At 36.1% G+C, this 19,098-nt stretch overlaps 1 protein-coding gene across 6 annotated transcripts in view; it reads left to right on the top strand.

Annotated features, from left to right (window-relative positions):
- The window catches only part of LINGO2 (leucine rich repeat and Ig domain containing 2), a 1,108,249-nt gene that overhangs the window by 516,349 nt on the left and 572,802 nt on the right, over positions 1-19,098 (top strand). The window lies entirely within an intron of this gene.

Below are 19,098 nucleotides of genomic sequence, written 5' to 3'. Positions count from 1 at the left end.
TGCCAGGGGTACTTGGATGGCTGGTGCCCTGCTGTGTCTGGGATCACCTGGGTTGGAAACTCTGCCCACCGTTGGTGGGGTGGGGGTGGGGAAGGTGCTGTGTTCTTGGGGCTCTGCCTTTGCTGTTGTCCATGTCCTTGTGGCCCTAGGGTCAAAGTTGTGTATGCACCTCCGCTGCTGCTACCAGCCTGAGGGCCTAGGATCATGAGGCTGGTTTCATTGCTGCTCAGCTCCCTGTGGCCTCAAGTGTCTCTCTGGCTAGGAGGCTGGAGCTGCACGTGCACCACCCCTGATGCCTCCTGGCTTCTCTGCTGGCTGAGCTGCCATGGTTGAAGGGCCTGGATCCTGGACACCACCCCCACTTTTCCCCTCTGTGGCCTCCTCTATGTGCTTCAATCTACCCACCTTCACATCTACCAATGTGTGGATCTCTCCAGCATCCTGGTGTTTTGGACAATGCAACCTTGTTGATTTATGGATATTTCACTCACTGCAGATTGAAAGGGAGAGACAAAGGGATCCTCTCATGCTGCCTGCCGTGTTGATGATGTCTCATAATCCTTGTTGTAACTGAAGTTTTATATTAGGTTTTAATTATGGAAATGAAAAAATGTAAAGATGAAAACAGGGATGGGTTTGTCCTTTCAGGGTCAAAATACAGAGGAGAACTTTATTAGTGAGTGCATATATATAAGTAGCATCTGGATTATAAGTGACTTCAGGAATAATTAGTTAGAAATATGCTTTAGAATAAACTAGTGGGAAAAGGAGAAAAGTAGAAAGATAGGCAGACAGAGCCTTTGTATGCTATTATTATTTTCTGTAATATTTGTATGATGTTATTTGAAACTAACCACTCTCATTTCTGTCTTTAACACAAGTGTAAAATGACACGTTATGTTATCAGTGAAATTCTGTAACTCTATCTTTCATAATTGCAAGGACTTATTTTTCACTTAGTATTCATGCCATGTCTAATTTACTAGTAAAACAGAAAATAGGAGGCTATAAATAACATGTTTCTATAACATAATGAATGGAAAGTGTCTCTCTCTTAAGTGGAAAATTGTCATAAAAAAGAATATGCCAGAAGTGGCCTAGTTTGTGTTCATAGTTAAGTGATAAAAATGGCTTTTGGATCTGGTTCTGAAAGAGGAAACTTTAAAAATATAAGAAACTCAAGACCGATAGAGTTAAAAAACTCCAAAAATCCCATCAAGTTGAAAAAACTACTCACGTGAGCAGGGGTGATTTGAGCCTAAGTTTTGTTCTTTCTTTCTGGATTAGACGACAGACTATTGGACTGTCCAGTCCAGGTGATTGCACAGTGTTCACACAGCTAAAAGTGATATATTTTTTTCTAGTTCCATCTACTTTCATTTAGGGCAAATAATCAGGGCAAAGAGGTACATTTCTATGTGTGCAGAGGATGTTTATGACCAGAGGGACTTCATTTCTGTGTGCCCTCATACATATGGCTCTGACTTGCAGAGGTGCCTTGCAATTTCAGTAATGCATTGTGGCAGTTCTGGTGGCTGATTACTTAAGGGCCTTTGTAAAGTGATGACCTCAACCATCTTCTGTCACCTTGAGATACTTCACTTCAATCTGTTTTGATAGCAGCTGATGTGGGTCAGATATAGCTCAAGGCCAAAGGGACTGACGTTAAGTGAGAATCTATTCAGAAAATATTGCATATGCGAATGTATGTACATCTGTATGCACGCACACAAGCACACAACCTTTGCTTATTACTGACTTGTTAGAAACCATATATTTCAGTGATTACAGTACTATAATTTTATGTGCACTGTCTGTTTTCATCACTTGGGGATGAATCTTTGTAAGCATTTGTTTTGAAATAAACTTTTTTATTGAGGTATAATAATAGAGAAAAGTGCAAAAATCATGAGTATACAGCTTGATGAACTTTCACAGGTTGAGCACATCATGTAAGGACACTCAATCAAGTAATAGAATGTCGGTAGTATCTTAGTAGCCTCTCTCATGCCCCCCTCAATTATTAATCCTCTCTCCCCAAATGAAACTTCTAGCCTGACTCCAAACATCAGAAATTAGTTTCACCTGATTTTGAACTTTACGTGAATGAAATCATCCAGTATATATTCTTTTCTGCTTGCCTTTTCTTGCTTGTCCTGTTACCAAGATCCATCCATGTTGCTTAGTGAAGTAGTAGTTTTTTCATTTTCATTTTTATTTTGATGCACTGGGGAAAATGTCCTCCAGAAATGTTTGAACAATTTACGCTTCCAAAAACTGCCCAAAGAATGTCTCTTTTCTTATACCCTCAGCAACACAGGGTAATTGTCAATGTTTTAAAAATACCAATCTGCTAGGCAAAACACAGTGGCGTTAGTTGATTTATCTTTGTTTTTATTTTGTATTTATTAGCCATGTGTATGTCTTTTATAAATCACTTGTTAATCTGGTTTGCCTTTATATAGGATTTTGTTAATAATTTATAATAGTTTTTCTATATTATGGATTCAGTCATCTATCATTTATTCAGAAAATATTTTTTGAGTACCACTTTGTGTCAGGCAATGTGCAGGCCGCTGGGGGCAAAATAATTATGAAGACAGGCAGGGATGCTGCCCCCATGGAGCTTTCATTGCAGCCCTTTTTCTGCTATACTGTGCAGATACTTTGAATTATGAATCTGAGATCTGTTTATTGTACTTGTATAGAGATAAAAGGAGTCTTGGTAGAATTCTTTAAATCCCTGTTTCTCAGGAGGTTGAGATGCAGCATTTAAATCATCTTTGACAACCCAAAGCAATCTGCAGATTCAATGCAATCCCTGTCAAAGTACCAATGGCATTTTTTACAGAACTAGAACAAATAATCCTAAAATTTTTATCGAACCACAAAAGACTTCAAATAGTTGAAGCAATCTTGAGAAAGAAGAACAAAGCTGGAGGTAGCACACTCCCTGATTTCAAACTATACTCCAAAGCTATCGTAATCAAAACAGTATGGTTCTGGTACAAAAACAGACACATAAATCAATGAAACAGAATAATGAGCCTAGAAATAAACCCATGCTTATATGGTCAGTTAATCTATGACAAAGAAGGCAAGAAGATACAATGGGGAAAAGATAATCTCTTCAATAAACGGTGTTGGGAAAACTCGACTACTACACAGAAAAGAATAAGACTGGACCACTTTCTTACAGTATGTACAAAAATAACCTCAAAATGGATTACAGAGTTTAAAGGTAAGACCTGAAACCACAAAACTTTTAGAAGAAAACATAAGCAGTACGTTCTTTGACTGCAGTCTTCACAACGTTCTTTTGGATATGTCTCCTCAGGCAAGGGGAGCAAAGGTAAAAATAAACATGTGTGGCTACTCAAACTAAAAAGCTTCTGCACAGTGAAAGAAACCATCAACAAAACCAAAAAGGCAACCTATTGAATGGGAGACCATATTTACAAATGATATATCTGCTAAGGGGTTAATATTCAAAATATATAAAGAGCTCATACAATTCAATATCAAAAAAAACCCAAATAACCCAATTAAAAACTAGGCAGAGGACCTCAATAAATATTTTACAAGGAAGACATACACATGGCCAACAGGCATATGAAAAGATGCTCAATATCACTAATCATCAGGGAAATGCAAATCAAAACCACAATAAGATACCACCTCACACCTATCAGAATGGCTGTTATCAAAAGGACAAGAAATAACAAGTGTTGATGAGGATGTGGAGAAAAGGGGACCCTCATGTACTGTTGGTGGGAATATTAATTGGTGCAACCACTATAGAAAACAGTATGGCAGTTTCTCAAAAAATTAAAAATAGAACTACCATACAATACAGCAGTTCCACTTCTGGGTATTTATCTGAAGAAAATGAATATAATAATTTGATGTTGTTCATTGCAGCATTATTTACAATAGCCAAGATAAGGGAACAGCATAAGTACCCATCAAAGGATGAATGGATAAAGAAGATGCAGTATATATTTATGTATATATATAAAATACAATACTACTCAGCCATAAGAAAGGATGAAATCTTGTCATTTGCAACAATGTGGGTGGACCTAGAGAGTCCAACATGGGTGGATTTATGCTAAGTGACATAAGTCAGACAGAGAAAGATAAATACTGTATGATTTCACTTCTTTGTGGAATCTAAAAAACGAAATGAACAAACAAACCAAAACAGAAGCAGTCTCATAGATACAGGAAACAAACTGGTGGCTACTAGAGGGGAGGTGGGTGAAGGGACAGGCAAAATAGGGGAAAGGGATTAAGAGGTACAAACTTCCAGGTAAAAATAAATGGGTCATGTGGATGTAGTGTACGGTGTGGGGAATATAGTCAATAATATTGTGATAATTTCGCGACAGGTGGTGGCTAGACTTATTGTCGTGATCATTTTGTACTGTATAAAAATATCGAGTCACTATGTTGTACACTTGAAATTAATATAGTATTTTATGTCAATTATAATTCAATAAAATTAAAAGTAATTAAAATCTGCCCATGACAAAAAAAAAATACCTTTAACATACTAAGTGAATGCTCACAGTGTACATAGCACTAAATATCCATGGCAATTCTAAGAAGTAGTCAGATTGAATTACTGAGATGTTCAAAGGATGAGTATCTGGAATTCTTGTCAGCACTTCAATCTTTCCTCCTTTCTGCCTTCCCTCAGCTGGCAAAATGGTTCCCCCATGCAGGGTATATAAAGAATTAAAATATCCTCCCTTAATTTCTCCTTTTCTGTGCAAAGAAGATGAAAGGCAAAGTTCTGATTGATATCACTTAAAGTCGTGTGGAATTATTCAACTGTGTGAGGAGCCTACTGGGTTGGAGGCTGGTAGAAGCTTCTGTAACTCCTACCACAGGAAACAAATTAGCCCAGTCCTTTTGTGTCTTTTATTCTTGCAGGTGAAGGTAGCACTGACCCCAATTGAGTTAAAGCCCTGACTTCGCTCTTAAAATCTGTGTCCAGCAAATTAACTAGGGTAACATTGGAACATGAGAAGCAGATTCTGTCTATTGGCCAAGGCCTTGTTTTGTCCTGTATATTTCTATCATGTCCTGATTTCCACCAGCCTAAGAGACTTGAGGTACAAATTAATTTACATGAGTAATTATAACCCAAATTTCACTGATACACGCCTCTACCTGCATACCTAATGAAATCTGGCTGCCTCTTTAAAGCTTACACATTTAGTTCGTAAGTCATCTTTCAGTGGCCCATCAGAATTCATGGATTTTCATCAGATTTTCATTCACTCATAACCTCCTCTTCAACAAAAACTGGAGGAGGAGGTGTTGTTGGAATAAGGTGAAAAGAACTCACTTTATTCCTTTGTATGGAAGTACCATAGGCAGATTTCTCTGTCTCTGTCTTTCCATTATAAGGAAATTATCTTTGAAAAGACTTTATAAATTCAAGAAATTTATGATTTTTAACCTTTGACATTACCATTTTTTTTTACCAATTTAAGAACAGCTTCTTGATCTAGACACACATAACCAGACCATATTTATTCTGCCAAGAAAACATAGATATGAGCTTTAATTTCTGTAATCTATTCTAATCAGTTACAAACTGATTTCATTATTGATATCTGTATACTTATGTCCATCCAAAAGGCATAATAGCTTATGATACAACTTTTTAAAGAATATAATTACAACCAAGACATACAGACCTTCAAGATACCATGCAGTCTTTTTACGCATTCTGTGGAAATCTGAAATATGGCTAAGAGAAGCATTTGCATTCATTATGATTGATCTATTCCAAGCTTCAGCAAACTACAGCCTATGAGCTAAATCTCACCTGTTGTCTCTTTCGAATGGCCCATGTGCTGAGAATGGTTTTTATATTTCTAAATAGTGAAAAAAATAGTAAGGATAATAATATTTTGACATGTGAAAATGATATGAATTCAAATTTGAGTATCCATAAGTGACCAATGTGGCCATCAGAACCCCACCACACCAATTCATTTACTTATTGTCTGTGGCTGCCTACAGGCTCAACTGGCAGGACTGAGTAGTTGTGACAGTAGCTGTCTGGTCCACAAAACCTAAAACGTTTACTAAATGGCCCTTTACAGAACAAATGTGCAGATCCTGATTTTAATAAATAATTTACCTCCTTGGACTAGTCTTTTATTTCCCCTTCTCACTGAAGAACAGTGCCAGTCTCGGGCGGTCCTGTGAAATTTGTAAAGTTGACTTCTACTCCACTCCCTGCCTTACCCCCTTGTGTGAGTCGGTTCCTCCTTATCTTCCCACCAGCCATCCATTCAACTACCTCCACATCCCACTCGAGATAAGGCTTTACATACCTTTCCTGGCTGCAGTCAGAGAGGAAATGTGAGGATCGAAGAAGGGCCATAGAAATTGTGATACGACTGGCTTTGAAGAGAGAGGATGGGGTCCACAAGCCCAGAAATGTGGGTGGCCTCTAGAAGCTCAAAAGGCAAGGAAGAGATTCTCTCCTAAAGCTGCCAGCAAGGAATGCAGCTCTGACAACACTTTAAGTATATCCCAGTAAGATCCGTTTCAGATTTGCGACCTACAAAACTGTAAATAAATATGTTATTTAAGCCACTAAATTGGTCATAATTTATTACAGCAGTAATAGAAAACTAATTAGATATATAGACGGATATAAAGTATTATATAATACATATAATATATATATATATAATATTTGTCTATCTACATAGGCATAGATACAGAATGATGTCAATATGGATATGGAAATAGATATAGATATCTCAGCAAGTTGCATTTTAATGGAAATTTAATATTGCCTCTACCGTAAGTAGTTGTGTGTAGTGCTTTAGCTCTGATATAAAGGAAACAGTCTTGTCTCTTTTAAAGATACTTTGATTTTTGTCTGGTAATTTCTTTGGGGCCAAAAAGAATAGGACATTTCCTCAAAGGACCCTTGATCATGCCTTATAGTGTGAGGGTTTACTCCTGTGTCAGGCAGTTCTGCAGTAGACATCATAGCAGATTCCTAAAATAGTTTTATTAGCACATTTTCCCTCAAATATTTACTCTGTGGCTGACTTTTGATGTGTAATTGGGGCTACGTATGTTTATTGCAATATTACGTTACAATATTAGAACATGATTGAGATTGCAAAGGCTGAAAAAAAATGTTAGAGATCTGCCATCTACGAAAAAGCTTAGAGGTTGTTCAAGATGATTAATCAACTAAGACCATGTTAGAGTTCATACAAACAGCTTTATCACCCTCTACTATTGTCTGCAATTTTATACGTGACTATGATAATTGGGGAAAGTGAAATAAGTTGCCTTTAGTATTTCAAAATAAAAAGAACTAGTTCTTGTATTCATATTACTCACTTGATAAAGCAATATTCCTGTCTTCATTTATGGTTTCATTTATTCTTGCCTGTTCATATTTTAAAAGGATTTGTGAATATAATTAGCAGTGAAATGTACTTTTATTTTTAAAACTTTGCAAACACTCTATTTCAGCAGTAAAACATGCTTATTGTTTAGAATTCAGACTGTTGCAGAATCATGTAACATAAATGAAAGTTTCTCCGCCTCAGTCTCTCCCTCCCCAGCAGTAGCCACTAATAACACTTTGGTGTGGATCCTTCTAGACATTTTTTTTCAATTTTTAACATATCTAAAAATAGTTATATGCATGCTTATTCCTTTATTTGGCCAAATTAAAGGACATTATTTTATAATATGTTCTACATTTTGCTATTGTAATGTAATAATATATCAAAATACGTCTTTCCATGTCAAGTCGGATAGACATGTATCAGTCATGTCATAGGTGCTGCATATTCTCTAGTGTCGACAGGCCGTACTTCCTTAGTCACTCTCATGTTGAATGACTTACAGAATTTTCCCAGTTTTTTGTTGTTGTTGGCAAATTTAAACTATGTCATAAGAAACACATGTGTGCAAGTATTTTTTAAGATAGATCCCCGCAAGAAAAAATAATTATTGCAAGGCATGTGCATCTGATATTTTGACAGGCCAGATTGCTCTCCAAAGTCTGTCCCCAGTGACACTCACATCATCAGTGTATGAGGTTGCTCATTATCTCATACCCTTTCTAGCCCTATGTACCACCTGTCTTATCATTTTAATCTAATGTGGAAATGGTACTGCATTGTTTTTGTTAAAATTTTTATGACTTAAAAGGAGGTTGAATAAGTTTTCAAATGTTTATTGACCATTTATATTTCTGCTTTCATGAATTGCCTACCTATATACTTTTTTTAAAACTGAGAAGTTTTAAGAATGCTTCCTCTTTGCTATTAATGATTCATATGAACTCTTTATATATTATTTGACTCATTTTTGGAGCTGAAAATTTTCTCCAGTTATCATGTATCTTGGAACGTTCTTTGAGGTGTATTTCTCCCCCACCATATTATTATCAAAAATGTCAGTCTTTTATAATTCTGTGTTTTTCATCCTTTCTAGAAAGAACTTCCACAACTAAAGATTCTAAAATAAGCATTATCTTTTATTTTCATTTAATATTTTTATAGTTTTGTAAAAAATATCTCTTTAACTCATCTGGGTTTTCACATATTGTCTTTGGATAGCTATTTTACATGTTTCACATTTCATAAAAATAATGTTTCGGGTTATAGACTTATGTGATTGTATTGAATTTTGAAATAGCCTCACAGCTAATTATAACTATTTTAAGAACATATTTCTGCCCAAATGCTTTACCAAAATCAACCCAAAAAAGGAACTGCTGAGCAAAAAAATACAACCTTGTCCACTTTTTTAAAGAAAGGAGTGTGCATGTGAATGAAATTAAATGACACACTTTATAAACTGAATATACTTAAAACCCACCGAAGTTTTCATAGCTTCCTCCATTTTTGAAAGCAAGTAATGATTTAAATGGAATCCTGACTGTACGCAATGGTTTGAAAGAAGTTATCTGTGGAATGTGCTGCTCTCCGGTTAAAATGATACGATTTGTTTTAGTTTAGAGAATGTTGAGCAAATTTGATAGCTGTTTCATTCTGAGAAAGGCTTGTCCCACAATAATACTAGATACTTGAATCTAGGAAGCAGCTTAGAGAAGTGTTGGATATTCACATGGACCAAAAGAAGCGATTAAATTTCAATAAACCTGGTTTTCAATTCATACATTTTAAAAAGTGAAATCTTCTCTTATTTACTCACATAATTCTTGTGTAAATGCATGCAATGAAGGCCTTCTATGACGATTCGTGTAATGAAACATTTGAAGTCAATTTTAGAAAGAGAGAATGTGATTTTTATTTACAAGTTGTAAATATTAACCTGAAAAGTATTTCCTTACTCTACATTAAAAGAGTGATCTTAGAAATGCAACTAGTCTGAAACACCAAATTTTTAAGGTCTCACCAAGAATATGGGAGGCAGGAGAGGAGAAAGTCATGGAACAATTTCCTAGATGAATTATAGAGGCATAGATTGTTAAGAATTGGAAGGGACCACAGAGATTTTCTAAAATCTATTGTATTTTAAGTTTCAACTCTCCTTTTTTTTTTTTCAGAGAACGATATCTATTCCAGAAAGGAAATTTTTTTTTCAGAAAATATTCATAATTAGGAAGAATCTTATATAAAATCCATGTCGGTGTATTCCAAATAAATTATCTTAAAATTTTTTTTTTTTAATAAACAATGGCTGTGTTGGAATATCCTCATGAATCCATAGAACTAATGAGAATGTCTAAAAAATAGTACTAGTTTTTTCTTTCTTTCTACAGAATGCTATTAAAAAGTGTAATTAGTGAAAACAATGTTACAGTTTGCGTTTGTAAATCCCCACTCCCAAATCCTTATTTTGTATGTGTACAGCTTAGATTATTGACTGGATAAATATATGAGAAGTTTTTCTTTTGGATTGTTTTCTTCTTTACATCATGATTTTTGACACGTAGTCTGCAGTGCTACTGGGATGTCTTACTTTCATATAATCTGAGATTCATAGGCAGCACCAGTTGTTTTGACTGAATTAGAGTCCATAAGTTTCCTTCCATTAGATTTGACACATGGGATGTGGGGATTTTTTGGTCTCTTCTTCTTTAGAATTGGTAGCTGTAAGGTACAGGATTGGTTGGCCAGTGACCTTCTTTCTGATTGGGCGAAGAAAGTTTGTCTATCCCATGAGAGAATAGGGGCAATTTAAAGAGACTAACAGTGACAGGCCGAGCTTGAAAAGGTGGAAATAGAGTCTTATGGCATACATTGGAATCAAACCAGTTCCATCCTTAAATTTCCCAGTGAGTGAGCAAATGAAGTCTACCATTTACTCAAGGTAGTTTGAGTTCCATTTTTATCATTTGCAACTAAGAAATACCCTGTGGCCCCTGTAAATACTCAGACTAGGAAAACAAACATATTTATGAAATACATATGAACTCCAATATATTGAAATATATTTGCAATAAGGTAAATGAATGGGGAAGCAATTGCTAACCCCACCACATTGTACATCTCCCACTTCTTCTTCATGGTACCCTCTTCTGGTAAGTGATCTGTAGGACTGAATGCAAGTGTCAGTATTAATCAATACTTCAATATTAGTAAAGCTTAATAATTTTCTTGTTTTTTTGAATAGAAGTTTAGTGTTTTCTTTTTTGCACAAATGGGTCATTTTGTGCTTAGCCAACTTTGAGAACCATTGTTTTACACATAGGTCCTTAGGACCTCAGAATAAACAAATCTCTATTTTATTTACCAGGACAGATATTTCACTCAATATTTCCTTCAAATATTTCAAAGGTTTTACTGGATTTTTCAAATTGATTTCCCCTAAATGTGTTCCACTTCTCCATGGGAACAAATAAGGAGCTTCTAATCATGGAATGTAAGCATGTTTATATGAAACACTCCAGATCATATTTTGTTCTTTTGTAAAAACCTTTCTCAAAATAAAATAGTCCGTTGCACAATTTGATGAAAATCTTTGAAGATTTCTGTATTCCTCCTATCCTGCTTCCTTGTTTTATAACTCAGTTTTACATATGTGCATGCACAGTGCTTGTCACAGTGGTGTTGCTATAAAGATGATAGCTGAAATGTTGATGAGAGCTAGTTGCAGAAGCATCAGTAAGGAGTCAATGTTTCTTTATCCTTTCATGCTCACCTTGGTGAAAAGTGTGCCTTGTTTAAGAATAACTCATTTTACCTGATCCTCCACATCTAGGAAAATTGAGGTCAATTGATTTTATCAAGACAAACAAATGCCCCTAAATAAAATGAGAATTTTCCTCACTACCTATGACCTTCAAATGACCCACTTGGTGCAGGATAAAATAAAAAACGCAAAATTGCCTTGTATTGACAGGCCTCATTAATAATGGTATTATATCTGTACTGATTTCTTCACCATTTTTTCTATGGTAAGGTGGCTTTAAGGAGCTCACTCCCCAGAAAGTAAGCCTGCTTCCTCTTCTCCACAGTGACTTTTCTCTCATTAGAAGTATTGCAACAGCTGTTTTGGACATGCCCACTGTAAGTCTTGAAATCCTGAAGTCTCTAGGTCTCAGCTGGTGTCAGGGTAGAGGACGTATCAAAATTTCTTCTCAGCTTCAGTATCTTAACAGAGATACAACCACAAAACTTTACAAGGATTCCTGGATTCTTATTCTAGAAGTGATTATTAAAATGCAAGCATCCTTGAAACACACTGTGAAAGAAATTGGACTCATTAATAGTTTTAAAAGGGTTTGCTATTTCATCAGATTCTAATGTAATTCTAGTATAATTGTTCCCCAAGATGTAAGGTACAGAAGGAAGGGATCAACTCTAAATGGTGACATGAGCAACTTCAGGATTGGCAAATACTTTCTATAAAGGGCCAGGTAGTAAATATCTTAGGATTTGAGGGCCATAGGTCTCTGGAGCAACTACTCAATAATACATAAATGAATGACGTGACTGTGTTCCAAAAAAAGCTTTATTTCTAAAAAGAACTGGTGGGATAGATTTGGCCACAAGCTGTAGTTTGTTCACCGCTGAGCAATCCTGCTGGGGACATTCCTGGCTCTATTTTGACTGATGAGAGGGCAGCCTGTGGGGAGGGAGAGGCTGACAGGCTACAAAGCCTAAGAGATTGCTATTCACCTTACAGCTCCCTTCCCTGTTCCTTGGTATTGCAAAACCCAGAGCCTGACTGTGAGGACCTTATATTTAGTGGGAGATATAAATGTAATATATATAGAATATAAATAACTACATTAAAACAAAGGAAGTAAATTCCGCCATGAAAGAAATACAAAAATGAATAAGAGGCAATGGCTCACTAAGCAGGGGGTTAACAGTTCTAAGCCCCTTCCTAATTTGTCAAAGAATAATGGGGCCTATGTAGTTTAGTGCAGTGTGATCCAATAGAAATGCAGCAAAGACACAGATGAGAGCCTCATACGTGATTTAAATTTTCTAGCAGCCATATTGAAAAGAAAAGAGAAATAAGTTAAAGTGATTTTAATAATCCATTTTATTTAAGCCAATATAGCCAAAATATTATCATTTCAATATATAATCAGTATAAAATTATTTTTTAGATATTTCTTTTTCTCATACTAATTCTTGAAATCCAGTGTGCATTTTACACTTATAGCCCATCTCAATTTCAACTATCCGCATTTCAATTTCTCGATAGCAATGTTTGGCATGTAGCTGTCATATTGTCTAGTGGCATGTGAGTGGCGAAGAACAAGGTTTTGAATTCAGACATCCCTTAGCATGAATCCCTAATTCCGCTACTAATTTAGCATGTCCACATCTCAGTTCCCTCATGCATAAAATGGGGGTAAAAATAGTGATGACCTACATGTTTGTAAAAGTACTTAGCACAGTATCTGGCACATTTCATGTGCTGAAGTGATGTCTGACATTACTAAAAACAAATAATACCTTTCCTCTAAGTCTCACATATTAGGTCTGTCTGTGTATACACCTATTGGTTCATTACAATTGTGAATGTGACAGATGTGTATATAAATATGCTGTTATCAAACTGGATACATTCAAGGATTTTAGATATATTTGTTTCAAAGAAATATTTCTCTATGGATGCTTACTGCAGATTACTTTTATGGCAGAAAGTACAACAGTCAATGATACTACATTTCAGGTAAAATTCTTTGCCTCTAAGTACCATTGTTAAATAAGAATGCTTCTTACCCTTTTTAGTCTTTAAGAAAAAGCTAAATGTTAAAACCATGGTGTCCTTTATAATTATCTATTGAAAAACTCATGATTAGGAATATAAAATGTCATTGTTTCTAATCTTAATTTAAAATAAAATGTCATTTTGACCTTCTTCAGGAGACTCAGCTCCCTGAAAGATAATCCAAATTGAACTGGAGCTCCTGTGAAGAACAAAGATTAGGTTTCCTTAACTCATAAGAAACACAGTTGTTGGGGCACAGTTCATTTAGAAGGGGCTTTTGAATTTGAGGTTTATGTGGGCCTTTACATCTTTGGTGCCTTCCTTTTGGGTATTTGGTTTCTCTATTTGGTTTCTTACTACTGTCTGACACTGTAGAGCTTGGGCATTCATTTTGAATGATTGAGCTTTGCACTGACCGTGATGAGTCTGAGCATCCTTTTGTTAATCGGGCTGTCCTGCCAGCTACTTGGAATTTAGTTAATTACACATAGAAAGTCATATTGGAAAAGACCATACAGAACTTGCATGGTTTAATATTCAGAAATGGAAATCTGCAGGATGAAAACTCAAAGAATGAAATTCAAGAAAAAAAAAAAGAAGATTAAAAAGAGTAAAAGAAAGAGATGTGAAAAATAAAAAGAAGAAAGAATTCAAACACAAGCCCTAGTAGGTGCGGGCGATTCCAACCAAACAGTCCCTATGGCGTTTAGTATTTCAATTAAAATAGGGACAACAGGACTTTGCAGCTTTGCTGTTGGGAACGTTGGTGGGGTACACCAAAAACACCAGGAACTGTGCCAAAGAACAAATCCAAATAATACTCTCCTGTATTGTCTGAGCCTGAGCCAACATCGCTGACATGTTTGCAACGAGTAAGGAAATATCTGGGTAAGTAAAGCCAATCTTGTGACACCAGAATCCCATCCTTCATATGTTTTACTCTTTCATTTTTCCCAAAGGAGATAGATGTAGAAGACAATGCAAGATTCATAATCAGGCACTTTACATGCAACAATATGAATTGCATCTTTACAAAATAATTGACATGCTAAAATATGCTTTCTCCTTGGTCCTGTGGATTACTTATATTAACATGGTTAAAATTTCTAGTATTCTGTAAACATCAGTGCAGAAATCACTATGATTCCTAGTTGTTGTTTTTTCTTTTTGACGTTTGTTTTGCATTTGTGTATTTCTTTATCCATTCAAACAACATTCACTCATTCCACTGGAAATATTGAGTAAGTGCCAACTGTGGGCCCAGGGCAGGGGCTAGATGCTATAAAGACAAAAATAAAGATAACATTTCTTCCTGGACAATATCTACAAGCAGACAAATGTCTTTACATTATTATTATTATTGGATGGTCACTGAAAATGCCAGTAATCATTTTCTCCCATTTCATATAAATGTTCATTATGAACTTGCTGTAGAGAATCATGGTGTTCAAAATCTTTTCACAGGTTATGTAAATCATGGCACTTTGTATTTCCATTTTAAACTCATTTGTAAAATTGGAAACTTTGGGTTAATGGTGTGAGCCAGAAAACTCCAGTGTCTAGCTTTGTTTTCAAAGGAATTGTTTGCTCCTGGACATTTTCTTCATCCAAAATTGTGCTGGACCTAAATTGTGTAAGAATAAGTGCTTTCTATGGTCCATGTGCCAGTCTTTATTTGCATTTCTGAAGCAGAAAACTAGATCACACTTTGCCGTATTTGGCTCTCAGCTGTAGTGCTCTGATCAGCAAACCTTTTAATCATGCCAGTTTATGCGATTGTTTTGTGACACAGATGTACAGTCACTAGGGATTAAGGCTTGTTGTTTTAAAATTGTCATTTCAGCCGTCTGTATGCAGATACAGGATTGCCTTCAGAAATCTACATATGGATTTTTCTGAAAATACTGACAAATACATTAGAAAAGGAAGACTTTTTTTTTTTTTTTCCTACACAAATTCCCGGACCTTTCCCCTTAAAAAAAAATCCCATAAACTAAAAACTAAAACATTTATATGTATGCCTTTACTGGATTTATTTACTCTTCTCTGGGAAAATTATAACCTCTTAGTACTGACACATTTTTAAATGTACAGGCAATTGAAAGAACAATCGCTCACTTTAATGTATACATAGTTAAACTATTAGGAAAAAAATGACTACTTTATAAGCCTGCTGTTTGATATATTTATGGATAATCTCAGAAATGTAAGGAAAACATCATATTGTGTCTGAAAATATGTTAGGCTCTTGAGAAGCAAGTCTTTACCCCTTCGGGGTCCTTGTCATTAATAACCAATGTAATGTTGGTTAAATCCATTTATGTTTTTGTTTTTAGCTAGCATTTCTTTAGTATTTCCTGTTTGCCAGACTCTAGGTCTTTTGGATGCTACCTCATTTTTGACAGGTCATTGTAGGTTTTTTGTGGGGGATGTTTGGAGTTGATTGAATGCGATTCATATGAACAAAGGAAGCTGAGGACACACAGCCAGACTATCCAGGTATCCAGTCACAGCAGAGACAGGCCTAGAACCTAGAATTCCTATATCTTATGGTCTTTTCACTGTAGTCACTTTGTTATTTTGCCCCAAAAAGTAGAGGTGAGCCTTTATTGAGTTAAATTAACTCAGGCTCCTCATTATGAACCTAAACAATTTTATTGCACATAGACCTCTATTTTTTTTTAAAGATTTTATTTTTTCCTTTTTCTCCCCAAAGCCCCCCAGTACATAGTTGTATATTCATTGTTGTGGGTCCTTCTAGTTGTGGCATGTGGGACACTGCCTCAGCATGGTTTGATGAGCAGTGCCATGTCCGCGCCCAGTATTCAATCCAACGAAACACTGGGCCCCCTGAAGTGGAGTGCGCGAACTTAACCACTCGGCCATGGGGCCAGCCCCCTAGACCTCTATTTTTGATACTGAATAAGGAGCAATTCTTGACCTCAGTAATTGATAGGGACATTAAATGCCCCAGGTGTGCAGAAGTGGATTTAGTTGGTGGTCTAACCAGAGCCCCTTAGATCCCTTTCTCTGTTCTGTGAGCCCACCCTCCTGCTCCTGTGTGCTGTGCTGTGAATGGTTTATATATGTGACTTTCTTCCTTGGACTCTGGGAACACAGGATACAGTCCCCTTATGCCACCCTCCCGCCATGGTCCTAAACCAATGAATGACCAATCAAGGAGCACAAAGGCTGAGGTTCCTAGCATTGAGATAGGATAAATACCCTGAGGCGCAGTATATTCTACGTTGCTTTACACAGGGTAAGACTGAGGCTGGAATATGACCTGAAACCACAGCTTTCTTGGATTCTTCTTCTTTTGCTTCTGCATTCCCTTGCTTATTTCTCCAGGGAAATCTTCTTTAATAAGTTTCTTGCACTTGAATCCTAACTTTAGAATCTATTCCCTGACAATGCGACCTGGGAAAAAATATTATGCCTCTAAAGTTCTTCTACCTGTGTTTTATAGCTTATTTGTCTCTTCCTACTCTGTTAGCTGTTATTCTTTGCTACTCTCAATATGCCTTTTCCACTAGCCTTAGATAACACATTCTAGGTTCTTCCCTTTTGCTGCTTCTGCCCTGTTACAGATAGACAAAGCTGACTTAATAGATTTATGTGCAAAGTTGGAATGTCTAGCTATGAGTGAAGACGGGTTTTCCATAAATGCTTCTTTCTAAGCTGGAGTTCTCTCTTTCAGAGTTTTTCTAAGAAGTCTCTTCCAAATAAATGAGTGCTACGTGAAGCAGCTAAAGAACATGAGATGGCATAATAGAGTACCCAATTATGCAGTACAAAAAGAGAAGAAACCAAACAACATAATACGATGCTAATTGTACCACACACTTTGAGTGACACTGATTAGAGAGCAAACGCATCAGGCCCTATTCACCCTGACACTCTCCCCTCCTCCAGTCCCCCATCATCAAGCCATTAAGGTGAATCAAGACATTTTTCAACAAGGGACCACAGAAGTAAATCAACTTGGCCAGAATTTCTAGGATCTCAGGATTTGTGGGCACCTGGTTACTGATTGGGTTGAGAAATCTTCCTCTTCTGGGAGAGAGCTTAAATCTGAAGAGTTCGATCATGTAGTGCGTACTTGGCAATGTCTCCTCGGATATCTTTTCACATTGTGTTTTCATAAAACATGATTCTACAGCAAACCTTGGCTTTCCACTCTGCCAGCTCTCTGAGACCTGCTACAGAGCATATAGTTCAACACAGTAGGAGGAAACATAAAAAAGTGTGCCCCCACAGGTGCTGCCATGCCTGTGTAAATAAAATGTACTCAAAAATGCCCTGCTGGGGCTGTCATGGAGAATGCTGTATATAATTTCCTTTTCCACAAAGCTCAACAGGCTCCATGGGATCTTTTTGCAGAGAACAAACGTGCTCTACTTTGGAGCCAAAATTATTCATCTTTATTTTTTATTCGTTTAAGTTTTGTTGCTATTTCCATTACGGTAATCCATGGACTTGGGAATCACCATATGAAATGTGTCCCCTAAGATCAGCTTATCCTTATACATAAAATTCTTCCTTTTTCCGCCCCCCCGCACAGTGTAAATTAGTGGTATAAACAAGACTTTGGGTGAGACTCTTTAAACTACTTAAGTAAACAAGCTGCTCTAGTGCCCTTAAGCACTTCAAAAGCATGTATTTATCCACAAACAGCTAGTATGCTAATTACCACTTGTTATTATTTAGGTCATTAAACCCGCTTCCCTAGAGGACCACACTAGACAGCCCCTTGTTTTGGAGCCCACTTTGACCTACTGTATATTCTTAAATGGAATCAAATTTTGTTTCTCAGGAAATGCAATTTGCATGACTCTATTGAGTAATTCAGACTAGCCTTCCTCCTAAACGGTTTTATCATGGTTCAGTGACATCTAGGTGACTGAAGAGATGATGGCTGCTGCTGCTTATTATAATAGTGCTGTGACATTTTTGAGATCATAAATACACTGCTTTCTTTAGCTTCTAGGGAAAACAGTATTGCATCTTTACTAAGTGTTCTGGGTTCATTGATATCAGCATATAGCAATGAAACCATGTAAAGGATAACTTGTTTTGAATTCAATATCACCATATCAAAACGGTGGAACCAAAAATAACCTCATACTTTGCTGACTCTGTCCTTGTTAGTGGGGAAAAACACAAGCAAACAGAAAAAAAACCACATAAACCATTATTTCTGTTATGATGTGTTTTGAAGAAATTTGCTTTACTGAAATTTATCCCCTTTTGGTTATAAGCTGATTCTTCATTCCATAGAGTTTCCTCAGAAAACTAAATATCTATATTATTCTTCTCATTGAATGATCATTTTTTAAACAACAATGGTATAGTGGAATTGGAGTAGCTCTTTATGATAGAATCTGATGAGACTTCATAGTTGTAGAACATTTTGCCATTTTCAAAAGCGTTTTGTATTAATTCATTGTAAATGAGTATAATGTCAGGAAATTAATTTGCTCCAACCCAATACTGATATCCTTCAATCCACCAGACAGTAAAAATAATATGACACCTATTGTTTCCTTCATTACCTGGGCTAACAGGAACCTCAGAGCTAACCCCGTGCTTAGTTGTTAAATTATCCCTATAGAAAGAAGCATTTCTGTAATTCACTTACTTTCACTTTAATGGTCCAGTTAAATATACCTTTTATAATTAATTAAAGTAAATCCTTTTGAGACTAATTATAGAATAAACAATACGCAAATACATCTAGTTGTGACCCATCAGATAAAAAGGGAAAGATTATTAAAGTTCTTTACAGAAGAGAAAACTGCTTAAACAATAGGTTTCCTTTATTACCCAAATCTAATTTACTTCTGAAAACATGTTGGATATTTCATTATTTAAAATATTACAAAAGAAAATAAC

Source organism: Equus caballus, chromosome 23, assembly GCF_041296265.1.
Source record: "Equus caballus isolate H_3958 breed thoroughbred chromosome 23, TB-T2T, whole genome shotgun sequence".
In the NCBI taxonomy this organism is placed as follows: domain Eukaryota; kingdom Metazoa; phylum Chordata; class Mammalia; order Perissodactyla; family Equidae; genus Equus; species Equus caballus.
Note: the sequence above shows the minus strand (reverse complement) of the source record. Positions and strands in the feature narration are given on the sequence as shown.